We start from the raw sequence: 13,258 nt of genomic DNA on the forward strand, positions 1-13,258 counted from the left end.
CCAATGGTCATTCATTCTTCTGTTCTGTTTGTAACCTCAAGTTAAGGCCTCAGTTTGTAGCCAGGCCACCAACAGAGATCTGCTTCTGAAAACGTATCTCTGAATGTGTCTGTGCTGGCCTAAAACTTCATACACAAAAAGTTATAATTATTACTGTTTATTGTCTGTTCTTCACACCAGAGTGTGAGCTCACAGGGCACCTGTCTATTGTAGTCACCCCTATATACCAAGTACATAAAATAATGTAACACATAGTAGATGTTAGTAAATATTAATCAGCCCTTGACCATTCAAAATGCAATTTCTCCCCTACTCATGGCTACAGCCTACATCTAGTCTTCATTCTAGTCTAGTTGAAGATTATAAAAAATCTTCAACTCCAGTATTCTTTCAAAAGACCTATTATCACTTTAGTTGTTTACTAATATACTCCGTCCGTTCTTCTAGTGTTTTGGCACTTCCCTTTTCTTTCAATCTCTATTACTTCCTGCCCTTACTTTGCCAGTCACTTCAAGAATTCTTGGACTTCTGGTCAAGCTGGTAGTGTAGGCAGACATGGCTCACCTCTTTGCAAAACCACATCAAAATTACAACTAAAATGTAGAACAACCATCATTCAGAAATCAAGTTGAACGTAAGTCTGACAGCTAGAGAATTAAAGAAACCACATCCATCCAGACTGTTGAGAGGGCACAGACATGGAATGGGCTGGTTCCTTACCCACCTGGTGGATAAAGATTTGGGAGAGAGATCGCGAGGGTGGAGTGTCTCAGCTCCACACCAGGCCCCCCCAGCCCAGGCTTCCAGTGCCAGAAAGGTAAGTCCCCACAACTAGTGACTGCAAAAACCAGCAGGCATTGAGCCAGTGGAAGAAACTTCTGGAACCCCAAGCAGTTCCTCTTAAAGAACCCACCTACATAGGCCTCATCTACAGACTCCCTCTGAGCTCCTGCACTGGGGAAGCAGCTTGAAAGGCAGCAGTAGCATAAAGGAAGCAACTGAAGTGACTGGCATCAAGGCAAGCAGAAGCCATTGTTACTTTTCTAAACCCTCCCCCCACAGAACCAGCAAGCTAGTGCCATTTCTGAGACTCCATGAACCTGGCCAACATTGTTTGACTCTCCATGGAGTTCCCCAAAGACTCTGCCCCACCCAACTTATGGTCCCACTCAAACTGCTTTTCCATATGAGTGGCGGGTCCTGGCTCGTGTACACAACTTCCTAAATCCTCTCAAACAAGCAACAACTGGCCTCAGGGAGCCCTAGGCCCAGCACTAGCAGCAGCCAGCCTAGATTCACAACTTGGCTTTGCCTGGAAATCTCCAAGCCCAACACAATCAGCAGCCACCTCAGATTGCTTGAAAGCTCAGGCAAGGGTGGTCCTGGGCAGAACACAAGTGGGACCTGACTTCAACCTGCCCCACCCAGGAAACCGCAAGGCAAGCGCATCCAGTGCACAGCTACAGACCACACTGGGGCACGGCCACCCTGCCCCTGCACAGCTGATCCTCCATGGATGGTGAAGATTGGTGGTAAGTGGCCACAGCCAATCTTCGCAGCTGACTGGCCTGGGTAAATCCCTCCCATTGATCTGACACTCAAGGCTCAACTACAAAGAGTACTCAGCCCCCACAAAGGGTGCACCTCAAGTACCCAGCTTGGGTGATGGGAAAGTCTGTGCCATTGGACCCTACAGGACACGTATGACATTAGGCCACACTACCAAGACACAGAGTAAAAACAGCTCTACCTAATACATAGAGACAAACAGGGAGGCTGCTAAAACAAGGAGAAAAACATGGACCAAATGAAAGAACAGATCAGAACTTCAGAAAAAAGAGCTAAATGAAATGGAGATAAGCAATCCATCGGATGCAGAGTTCAAAACACTGGTTACAAGGATGCTCAAGGAACTTAGTGAAGACTCAACAGCATAAAAAAGATCAATCAGAAACAAAGGATACACTAATTAAAATAAAGAACAACATACAAGGAAACAATAGTAGATTGGATGAAACCAAGAACCAAATCAATGATTTGGAACATAAGGAAGCAAAAAACAACCAATCAAACAAGAAGAAAAAATCCAAAAAATGAGGATAGTATAAGCAGCCTCTGGGACAACTTCAAGAGGTCCAATATTCGCATCACTGGGGTGCCAGAAGGAGAAGAGAAAGAGCAAGAAATTGGAAATTGTTTGAAAAAATAATGAAAGAAAATTTCCCTAATGTGAAGGAGATAGACATGCAAATGCCCAGGGAGCATAGACAGTCCCAAACAATATGGATGCAAAGAGGTCCCCTCCAACTCATCATAATTAAAATGTCAAAGGTTAAAGATACAAAATCTTAAAAGCAGGAAGAGAAGTTAGTTACCTACAGGGGAGTTCACATAAGACTGTCTGGTGATTTCTCAGAAGCAGCTTTGCAGGTTAGTAGGTATTGGCAAGAAATATTCAAAGTCTTGAAAAGCAGAGACCCACAGCCAAGATTGCTTACCCAGCAAAGCTATGATTTAGAATCAAAGGACAGATAAGAAAAATCTAAAAGAGTTCATCATCACCAAACCATTATTATATGAAAGTTAAAAGGACTTGCTTAAGGAAAAGATGATCAAAACTATGAACAATAAAATGGCAAAAAATACATACCGATCGACAATTGAATAAAAAAACTAAGCAAAAAGATGAATAGAGACAGAATCATAGATAGAGGGTTTTGAATATTGTCAGAAGGGAGGTGGGTGCGGGGGAATGGGTGAAAATGTGAGGGGATTAAGAAGTACAAATAGGTGGTTACAGAATAGCCAAGGTGATACAAAGTAGAGTATAGGTAATGGAGTAGCCAAAGAACTTGTATGCATGACTCATGGACATGAACAATGGTGGGTTAATTGCCTGAGGGAGTGGAGGGTGCTGGGTGGAAGGGGACAAAAGGGGAAAAATCAGGGCAACTTTTAATAGCATAATCAATAAAATATAATTTAAAAAAAATTCTCAGCTCCTACCTTGACAGGTGTGTCTTGGTTCGGTACCATCTTGCAAAACGAAAGGTCACTGGTTCAATTTATGGTCAGGGCACATGTCTAGGTTGTGGGTTCCTTCCCCAGTTTGGGTGCATACAGCAGTCAATTAGTGATATTTCTCTCTCACATTGATGTTTCCCTCACTATTTCCTTCCCTCCTCTCTCTAAAAATAAATACAATTTATTTATTTTTAAACCTGTCTGGTGTAGCTCAGTGGATTGAGTGCTGGCCTGCAAACTAAATGGTTGCCATTTCGATTCCCAGTCAGGGCACATGCCTGGGTTGCTGGTGAGGTCTCCAGCTGGGGATGTTGGAGAGGCAATCAGTCAGTGTATCTTTTGCACATCGATGTTTCTCTCCCTCTCTTTCTCCCTTCCCCTCATTCTAAAAATAAATAAATAAAACATTTAAGATAAAGAAATAAAGTTAAAAAGATAATTCTTTTTTGTCTTTTAGTTGTGTCTACTGTTTAAATCCACTACTATTAATCACTTGAAATACTTTGGAGTTAGATGAGTTTCAATTCACCGTTGACTATGTAAGTGCAAGTTAATTAACTTCACCAAGTTTAACTTTATTTTTTTGAGTCTCAGCTTGTTCTTTCATACCCTAAGCATTGTAATGAAAATTAAATGACATTATTGTATCCAGATACTATTGTCTGTACATAATGAAAATCCTTATTAAATAATAACCAGAAAATCCAAATGCAGAATGCCTCTAGGACTGTTTGACTTAGCAGCTCAACAATATAAAAGGTATAGTGTTTTTTTCATCTTTAGTATGTGGTTTAGTACCACTAATGATTGCATAATGGTTGCCACAGTTCCCAGTATTACGCAGTCATAATTGTAAGTGGAAAAAGAAAGTTTCTTCTCTTTCTTTGACCCCCTTCCTCTGGATACTGCTTGGACTCAGAGCTGAATCACACAGTCTTACACTAGCAAGTATCATACTTGGTTTTGAATAATTAAGATTTATCTGGGGCTAAAAGGAGAGACCCCATCTTCTTAGTAATAGTTATTACTACATTTGTGACCCTTAGAATTCTGTCCTTGGGCCTTTTTTTTTTTTTTGTTAAATCGACATTCACTCTAATATAATCTTTTATAGTCTTACGGTTTTAAAGATCATTTCTACTCCCAAAATTTTTATCTTCCGTCTGGACTGCTTCTCTAAATACCATACTCTTATGCCCAGTTGCCTATAAATATTACCATTTTTAAGTTTAATAGGCATCTTAAACTTAATGGGTCCAATATTTTTTAAAAATATTTATTTTTAGAGAGATGGGGAGGGAGACAAACATTGAGGTGAGAGAGAATTGGTTGACTCTCATACATGCCCTGACCAGGGCTCAAACCCACAACCCAGCCATGTGCCCTTGACCAGGAATTGAACTGGTGGCCTTTTACTTTGCAGAACTAGGTTCCACCAACTCAGCTACACTGATCAGGCAATAGGCCCAATATTAAACTCAATTTCCCTCTCCAGCTCTTGTATCTTCCTATTGTAGTAAATAGCAATTTTGTTCTTTAAATTTTCTGAAGCTGAAAAACCTTGGGAGTCATTGATATTTCTCATATTCCATGTATGATTAGTCAGGAAATCCTATTGACTCTACCTTTAAAATAAATAAAACAGTACCTTCGCTGCTGCATCATGGTCCAAACCGCTTCAATTACATTCTTCATAGTCCTTACTCTCCTTCCCCACTCTACTCTTAATTGAGAAGCCAAAGCTATCCGGACATTCTGCATAAAATTCAAGTGGCTTCTCACCTTCCCTCATATCTACACAAGTTAGCCACCTGTTATTTCTCAGACTACCTCCTAACCTTTTCACCTCCCCCACTACATCATTTGACACAGCAGCACCTTAAAGATGCCCAGCATTTTAAAAATTTCCCTCTACCTGATATATTCTACCCTCACATATATACATAGCTTTCCCCCTTTTCTCTCAGGTCATGGTGCAAATGTCACTTCTCAACTTTCCATTTCTGGTCACCCCATTTAAAATTTTAATTCCTTAATTCCCTTCCCTACTTTTACTTAACTCCCGTCACCATCAAACATTCTATATAGTATTGATATTTTTTAAAATGTTTTTAATTATTTAAAAAAATTAAAATTTTATCTTCCCCATTAGAATGTAAAGTATGTGAGGCATGGATCTTTGTTCCTTCTGTATTCCCAGTACCTAAAAAGGTGTCTTGGCATATGGAAGGTCCTTAATAAAATATGAAGAAATGAATAAAATGAATATCAATTCATCATGGTTTCTGGTTTCAGCTGAGTTGTCAGTGAGACTTAGTAATTCTTTACTTGTTTCTGATTATTTTCCTCCCTATTTCTCATAATTGCTATGCCAAACCATCACCACTTTTATCAAATCCCTACTTTTATTCTCAGCTCTTTAGTAGTTGATGTCCTTTTAAAAAAATATAAAAAGACATTTGAAATAGCATCTCTGAACTTTTTGGTCTTTGTAGTTCTTTTGCCTTCAAGTTCAGAAATTTGTTCTTTTTTATTTTTATTTTTTAAATTTTACTTCTAATTTTGTTCTAATTTCATCTACTGGAATTAAGGAAAATAGGAAAGGGAATTAAGAAATTAAAATTTTAAATGGGGTGACCAGAAATGGAAAGCTGAAAAATGATGTTTGCGCTATGACCTGAAAGAGAAAAGGGGGAAAACTATGTATATATGCGGGGGTACCAAATCTTACTACCTTATGAGACCTTACTTAAACAATTATTTTTCCCCCTATATACTGTATGTATCTTTATATATCTCATTTTTCTCTGTATTATTTTCTTCCTCTGTTGACCATCTTAATCCTCCTTTACCCCTCCCTTATTACAACTCTTTTTTTTTTTTCAAGAAAGAATTCAGAGCCCAGACTCAAATACAAGCATAAGTTTATTTAGAAAATCACAGAGGTAGAAGAGGTGAGCTATGGGAGAAGTGGGGATGCATGAGCTCAGGAAACAAGTTACAGAGGCAAGAGAAGGACCCTCGGAGCTTAGGGAAAAGAAGGGCAGAGGGAATGCACTTGGGGGAAAGAGAGAGCAAAAGGTGCAGGTATGTTACAGAGAGAGTGAGAGTGCACTGAGGGAAGAAGGGGATTGCAGAAGGTGTGGGCTTTCTCAAAAGAGGGAACAAACATGCCACAACTCTGTTTCCTGTGACTTTTTTGAGATGCTTCAATTTATTATTCCATTTTCACATTCCTTATTCAATTCACTGGCTTCTGGCTTTTGCTTTCATTGCCAACAATCTCATCTACCTCCTAGGATTGTTGTGAGATTATATAAGGTTATATGTGTTAGGAATTTAGAATAATGCTTGCAGATAGATAAATAACTTATTTTTTTTGAGAGCTTACCATGATTAGCTTTAACTACTGAAACCAAAATCATTCTCACCAGTGGGTACTTTTCTATTGTCCTTGACTTATGTCTTTCATGAAACACTGTCCTTTGGGTTTGGGGATAACAGTGGTATCAGGATGCTTTCACCTTCAAGTTAAGAGAATATTTTTAACAATAAGTCCAATGATAGGTGGTTCCAAGATTGATTCAGAGATGAAGCAACACTATCAAGGACACAGACTCTTGTGTTTGTATGCTACCATTCTTCCTGTTTCACAGATGTTTACCTTCAGGGTTGTAAGACAGTAGGCATCCTATTTTCATCATTCAAAAGCAGAAAAGCAGTACTGGGCTTTCTCCTGGATAGGTATCTCTTTATAGGAAAGACAATCTTCCCAAAATTCCCCAGAGCATTCCCCTTACATTTCAGTGGACAGCCCTACACCAATCACTGGCAAAAGTCATGTAATTACTGTGATTGACTGAAATAAACTATGAGTCATTCCCCAGGAACTGAGGGAATCTTGTACCTTCCATTAGTTCATTATTATAAAATAAATTAGATATCCACTGGCCAGAATAAGGTAAGAATGGCTGTTTGGTTCATCATCATCTGTGATATCTACCATACTGTTCTTATCTGGTAGATCTTTAATTGTTCCTTTTCATTGTCTTTTCTTGATTGATGTGTCCCTTAAATGCTTATTGTCCCAAAGTTCTGTCTTTGATTCTTTCAAAAATTATTCCTCTTTTATCCTTGAAAATACCACCCTGTGTTACAGTCTTTTCTCCAGCTGAGACTTTTCCCCTAAGTCCCAGTTCAGAATATCCAACTCTTTTCTAGACAACTTCATCCACATTCAGTTTAACTGAATACTGTCACACTCGATTTTTGGAAGTCATAAATTAAATAAACCTTGCTCTGTATGACCTTACAGTAAGTAGAGGAATTAGAGAAACAAGTGATTAAAACACAGGTAGTAATTAGGAATATATTCAAGCAATGAATTTTACCAAATATAGAAGTAGTGTAGATGAAGAGGTGATTAATAGGGTTATAAGCATATTCTAATTGGAACTTGCCTTTCTCTTCAAATATACTCTTCCTATATTCTGTACTTTCAATAGTAGCCCAACTGTGCACACCTTTGTTCAATCTAGAAACCAGGGCAATCTAAAACTTTTTAAAGTCTCCATATGCAATTGGTTGGCAAATTGTGCATATTTTACCTCTTTATCACTTAAATTTACTCACTTTTTATATCATAGTCACCTTATTTTATTTAGGTCCTCATGATTACTCATGTCATTGAATTACTCATTAAAAATTAAGAACAGTGTATTATAAATAAAGCCTAGTACAATTTACAATAGCCACGTGCTAGAAGCAACCTAAGTGCCCATCAGTAAGTGAATGGATCAAAAAACTATGATACATTTACACAGTGGAATAATATGTAGCAGGAAGAAAGAAAGCTACTACCCTTCATGACAGCACGGATGGAACTGGAGAGCATTATACTAAATGAAATAAGCCAAGGGGTGAAAGACAAATACCATATGATATCACCTATAAGTGGAACCTAATCAACAAAACGGACAAGCAAGGAAAATATAACCAACAACATAGAAAGAAAAAGAAACCGACAGTGGAGTGAGGGAAGGAGGGAGTGGGATAATGGGGAAAGAAAGGGGAAGGGTCAAATCAAGGAACATGTATGAAGGAAACATGGACAAAGCCAAAGTGGGGAAGGATTGAGGGAGTGAGGTTGGGGTGGGTGGGACAAGGGGAAAGTGGTGGTGGGAAAATGGAGACAAATGTATTTGAACAATTGAAAAAATAATAGCAAATGTGAAAACAATAATGTATCATTCTGTGGGGGGGGGGAAATAAATAAGGTCTAGTACTAGGAAATAAATTCTAGAAAAAAGAAAGCAGGATGTCTCGGCGAGGTTACAACCCAGTGTATAGGGCATAAGTGAACAGATGGTTTTGTAGTTGTGATAGAATGGAGATACTGGGAAAAATATGAGAACTCAAGGTCAGGGGGTCTTATTTGGCCAACTAGAGGCTTTCTCAAAGCAGTAGTAAACTAAGTGGGGAAGAGGGTTACATTCACACACCATTCACTTTATACATACCAAAGAAATAGCACTTTAAAGACATTACTTTGGGTGCTTGTGTACTTACTAATTTGCTGTTTCTCAGAGATAACTTTTTAAACAATTGATTTAGATTATCGATAGTCATACATAATTATACAGTTATTCACCAATTCTGTACTTTTGCATTTGCCCACTAACATCTATTTAATCCTGAAATCAAGTACTTTGGGTGCTTTTCAGTGTTTTTTTTTTTCAGATACGAACATGGGCAGAGCAGCAAAAAGAAAAAAAAATTGAGTCATGTTTCTGGCTGAGGTCCAACAAGGCAATGCTTACTGAGCCTTATTATTTCAATTCTCATATTGTAAACAAGTCTTTGTAGAGTAGTAGTATATTTTTCCTTTTTTTTTTTTTTTTGCATTTTTTGTTGGTGATTTCACTGTTTAAAGAAATGTTTTAGTGTAGTGCCGATATGCTGTCCAAATTGGACATAGAACATGGGAAGGCTGTGATGTGTCTTATGGAGAGAATGTACATAGTAGATAAGCTTTATTCAGGAGTGAGTTGTAGTGTTATTGGCCTTGAGTTCAATGTTATATTAACTAAGTTATCATTAAGCAGAAACACACATAAAACAAGGTTAAATATCAATGAGTTGACTTACCTCTGCATTTCCATTAGGGGCAATGATTCAGTATTCACTAATTCAGCGTCTGCAGCAACTTTATAGAACATAACCGTGGCTAATAATGAATTGAGTATTTTCAGGGTAAATTTGATTTTGGGAAACAGCCAAAGTTATTTATAGCTGGGACAGTATAAAGGTATGGTTATTAAAGTCTTTTTCAAGCTTTTAATCACATTCCTGCCCCCTTTTGATAAAGATCTTACTTCACTCTTCTAAATATTCTAATATATTTTCCTTAGTAGACACAGACAGGTTGAGAATTAGTTTACAAGGTTTATTTTACCATTAGCCAGGCTGATGTCCTTTATTTATTTATTTGTTTGTTTGTTTGTTTATTTAGGCTGATGTTCTGTAGTGAAAGCTGAGTATATATAGTAAAAACTATATTTTTTAAAACGTTTGCTAGATATAATAAAATTGTATTGTGTTTAGTGGTTTTTGGGTTTTTTTTAAATTTTTATTTTTTAGTCTGCCCTCTTATTCCAGTCAAGAATAACTTGTATAAAGCGGAGGTTGGCAGACATTTTCTGTTAGGAGCCAGACAGTGAATCTTTATGTTTTGTGGGCCATGCAGTCTTTGCTACTACTACTCAACTCTGCCACTGTATAGTGAAAGCAGCAATAGACAATAGGTATTACTTTACATGTTTATAAACTCCTTTAGAGCAGGGATCATGCCTTATATTGATGTATCCTTCATGACACATAACACAGTAGGTTCTCAATAACTGTTGCCTTGACTTGCTGATTTTGCCTAGATTATTAAAAGGCTATATTTTAAAATATTAAAAACTCAAGCAATTGAAACCCATCCATTTAAAATTGAATTATTTTAGAAATCCTATAAATGTCCTTCTTTAAGCAATTACAGTAGTTGGTGCTAATTGTATTTGGAATTAGTCAGTCAATGGCCTAATTTAATAGTAATTGGTGAATATTAAAGAACATGATGGCTTATTTTTATACATGTCCTAGTACATTTAGTAGGTTTCAATAAAGTCTTTGATACATAGTTTTGACAATAACTGTGGATTTAATTATTTTTAAGTATATTTTATTGATTATGCTATTGCAGTTGTCCCATTTTTTTCTCCCCTTTGTCCCCCTCTGCCTGGTACCCCCAGCATTCACTCCTCCTTTGTTCATGTTCATGGTTCATACATATGTTCTTTGGCTTCTCCATTTCCTATATTATTCTTAACCTCCCCTTCTATTTTGTACCTACCAGTTATGCTTCTAATTCCCTGTATCTTTTCTCCCATTCACCCTCTCTCCCCTCACCACTAATAATCTTTCATGTGCTCTCCATTTCGGTGATTCTGTCCCTGTTCTAGTTGTTTGCTTAGTTTTTGGGGTTTTTTTGTTAGGTTCAGTTGTTGATAGTTGTGAGTTTGTTGTCATTGAACTGTTCATAGTTTTGATCTTCTTTTTCTTAGATAAGTCCCTTTAACATTTCATATAATAAGGGCTTGGTGATAATGAACTTCTTTAACTTTACCTTGTCTGGAAATCACTTTATCTGCCCTTCTATTCTAAATGACAGCCTTGCTGGATAGAGTGATCTTGGACATAGGTCCTTGCTTTTCATGACTTTGAATGATTCTTACTGGTCTCTTCTTGCCTGCAAGTTTTCTTTTGAGAAATCAGCTGATAGTCTTGTGGGAACTTCTTTGTAGGTAACTCTCTTCTCCTGCTGCTTTTAATATTCTCTTTTTATATTTAATCTTTGGTGTTTTAATTTCATGTGTCTTGGTCTGGCCCTCTTTAGGTCCAACTTGTTTGGGACTCTCTGGGCTTCCCAGGCTTGTATGTCTATTTCCTTCACCAGATTGGTGAAGTTTCCTTTGATTAATTTTTCAAATAAGTTTTCAATTTCTTGCTCTTCTTCTTCTCCTTCTGGCACCCCTATGATTTGGATGTTGGTACATTTAAAGTTGCCCCAGAGGTTCCTAAGCCTGTCCTCATTTTTTTTGGATTCTTGTTTCTTTATTCTGTTCTGGTTGAATGTTTATCTCTTCTGTTTGTTCCAAATTGTTGATTTGAGTCCCAATTTCCTTCCCCACTGTTGGTTCCCTGTATATTTTTCTTTATTTCACTTTGTATAGCCTTCACTTCTTCCTTTATTTTGCAGCCATACTCAATCATTTCTGTTAGCATCCTGATTACCAGTGTTTTTGAATTCTGCATCTGATAGGTTGGCTATCTCCTTGTTGATTAGTTCTTTTTCTGGAGTTTTAATCTGTTCTTTCATTTGGACCATATTTCTTTGGACACACCTGTTACATTGTAAGAGGTGGAGCCTTAGGTATTCACCAGAGTGCAGCAACCCACATTGCTGCGTTGTGGGGCTGTATGTGGGGGAGGGGTCAAAAGGAAACAATGCCACTTGCTCAGCTCTCACTCAGCTTTTAGTCCCATCCCCAACTTCCCGTAAGTGAATGACACCCTTCCAGGTGCTGCCCTGGTGCTGATTCCTGGATGGGTCGACTTTGTATGTTCTAGGACCCCATGGGCCCCTCACACGGACTCTCCTGAGAGACCAGCAGTTTCTTCTGCTGCTGCCACCCCCACAGATTTTTACAGCCAGAGGTTATAAGGCTTTAATTTTCCTAGTGTTGGCACCCTGGGTTGTGCGGTCTGCCCTGGACTGGGATTGCTTACTTCCCAGTTAGTCCTCCTGGTTTTTATCCATACATGAATGTAGGACCACCTGGTCTGTCAGCTGCCACCTCAACGCATGCCCTCTCCATCGTGGCTGCCTGTCTCTGTCCCTTCTACCAGTCTGGATAAATGTTTCTTCTTTATCTCCTTGGTTGTTGGACTTCCATACAGTTCAATTTTCTGACACTTCTGGTTGTTTCTTGTTCTTAAATTGGTTGTTATCCTTTTGGTTGTGTGGGGAGGTAAAGCATATCTGCCTGTGCCACCATCTTGTGGTTTAATTATTATGCCTTCATGGATGCAATGTATTGTAAAGGTAATTTTTAGTTAAGGTTAGGTACGATTTAAATTGAAAGAAGTTATTTGAGTTGTAAATAGTTGGATGATTATACAAACTTGCTAGATAATCAGTTTATTGTTTGGCTAAGAGCCTACAAACTTTTTTAAACAGCAACCTATTCCTCTCCTTTCCTGCCTCATGTCTATGGTACAGACTTTTTTTTTCCTGTTAATACTTATTATGTGGGGCTGTTGGTTTCACTTTGGCCACAGAGTACTCCCTCTCTCTGGCCAGCCAATTAAGTTTTCCATGTGATTATGATACCCTCCCTGGCTACTTGTGAGAGAAGATACTTAAGAAAAGAATAAAGTGAAAAATCACACAAATTCCTCATTTCCTAGGGTTCCTTTTACTTTTAAGGTTCTGAAAGTATTTATGGAGTGAGCATGTGTAAACAGAGCTAGTCCCAACTGCTTTCTCTTCTTAATGTAAAGTATCATTTCAAAAATTCCTCACAGGTATCTTTTTCTGGTAGATGAAAAATAGAATACTATTTTACTTTATTTTTCAACTTTGAGATGTAACTCATATTTAAAATTTAATTCACAATTGAAATTATAATTCACATTTTTTAAAATGTATCATAGAATCACTTGAAGCCTATATATTTTATTAATCAATGCCACCCCAAAAAATTTAGTTTAAAAATTATAAGATATTTAAAGTGTACATTGAAATAATTTGATATATGTATACACTGTGAAAGGATTCCTCCCCTCCAGTTAGTTAACACATCCACCACTCCATATATTTATCTTTTTAAAAATAGGGAATGCTTCATGAATTTGCATGTTATCCTTGCATGAGGGCCATACTGATCTTCTTTGTATTGTTTCAATTGTAGTATATGTGTGACTGAAGCAAGCACTGCAGTAATATTTTATAAGTAAAAATAAACTTTCCTTAGAGTTCATCTGTTAAGATTTTGTTTCCCCTAAATGTACATGTGAGAGATGCATATGTGTGATACACTTCAGTTCATAGATTGAGGTTTCTGAAAAATTGGATTGCAGCACTGTTGATGAGAAGGAACCTCTAGATCTGTACTGTCTGATAGAGCAG

At 37.6% G+C, this 13,258-nt stretch overlaps 1 protein-coding gene and 1 non-coding gene across 3 annotated transcripts in view; one reads left to right on the forward strand and one right to left on the reverse strand.

Moving 5' to 3' along the window:
* The window catches only part of DNAJB4 (DnaJ heat shock protein family (Hsp40) member B4), a 52,674-nt gene that overhangs the window by 13,122 nt on the left and 26,294 nt on the right, over positions 1-13,258 (forward strand). The window lies entirely within an intron of this gene.
* Positions 12,958-13,062, reverse strand: LOC129065663 (U6 spliceosomal RNA). Its single transcript, XR_008528607.1, has one exon. It is a non-coding gene; the product is annotated as a U6 spliceosomal RNA (small nuclear RNA).

The sequence above is a fragment of the Pteronotus mesoamericanus genome, unplaced genomic scaffold (genome assembly GCF_021234165.1).
Source record: "Pteronotus mesoamericanus isolate MK-2021 breed Mesoamerican mustached bat unplaced genomic scaffold, CSHL_Meso_final contig_181, whole genome shotgun sequence".
Lineage (NCBI taxonomy): Eukaryota > Metazoa > Chordata > Mammalia > Chiroptera > Mormoopidae > Pteronotus > Pteronotus mesoamericanus.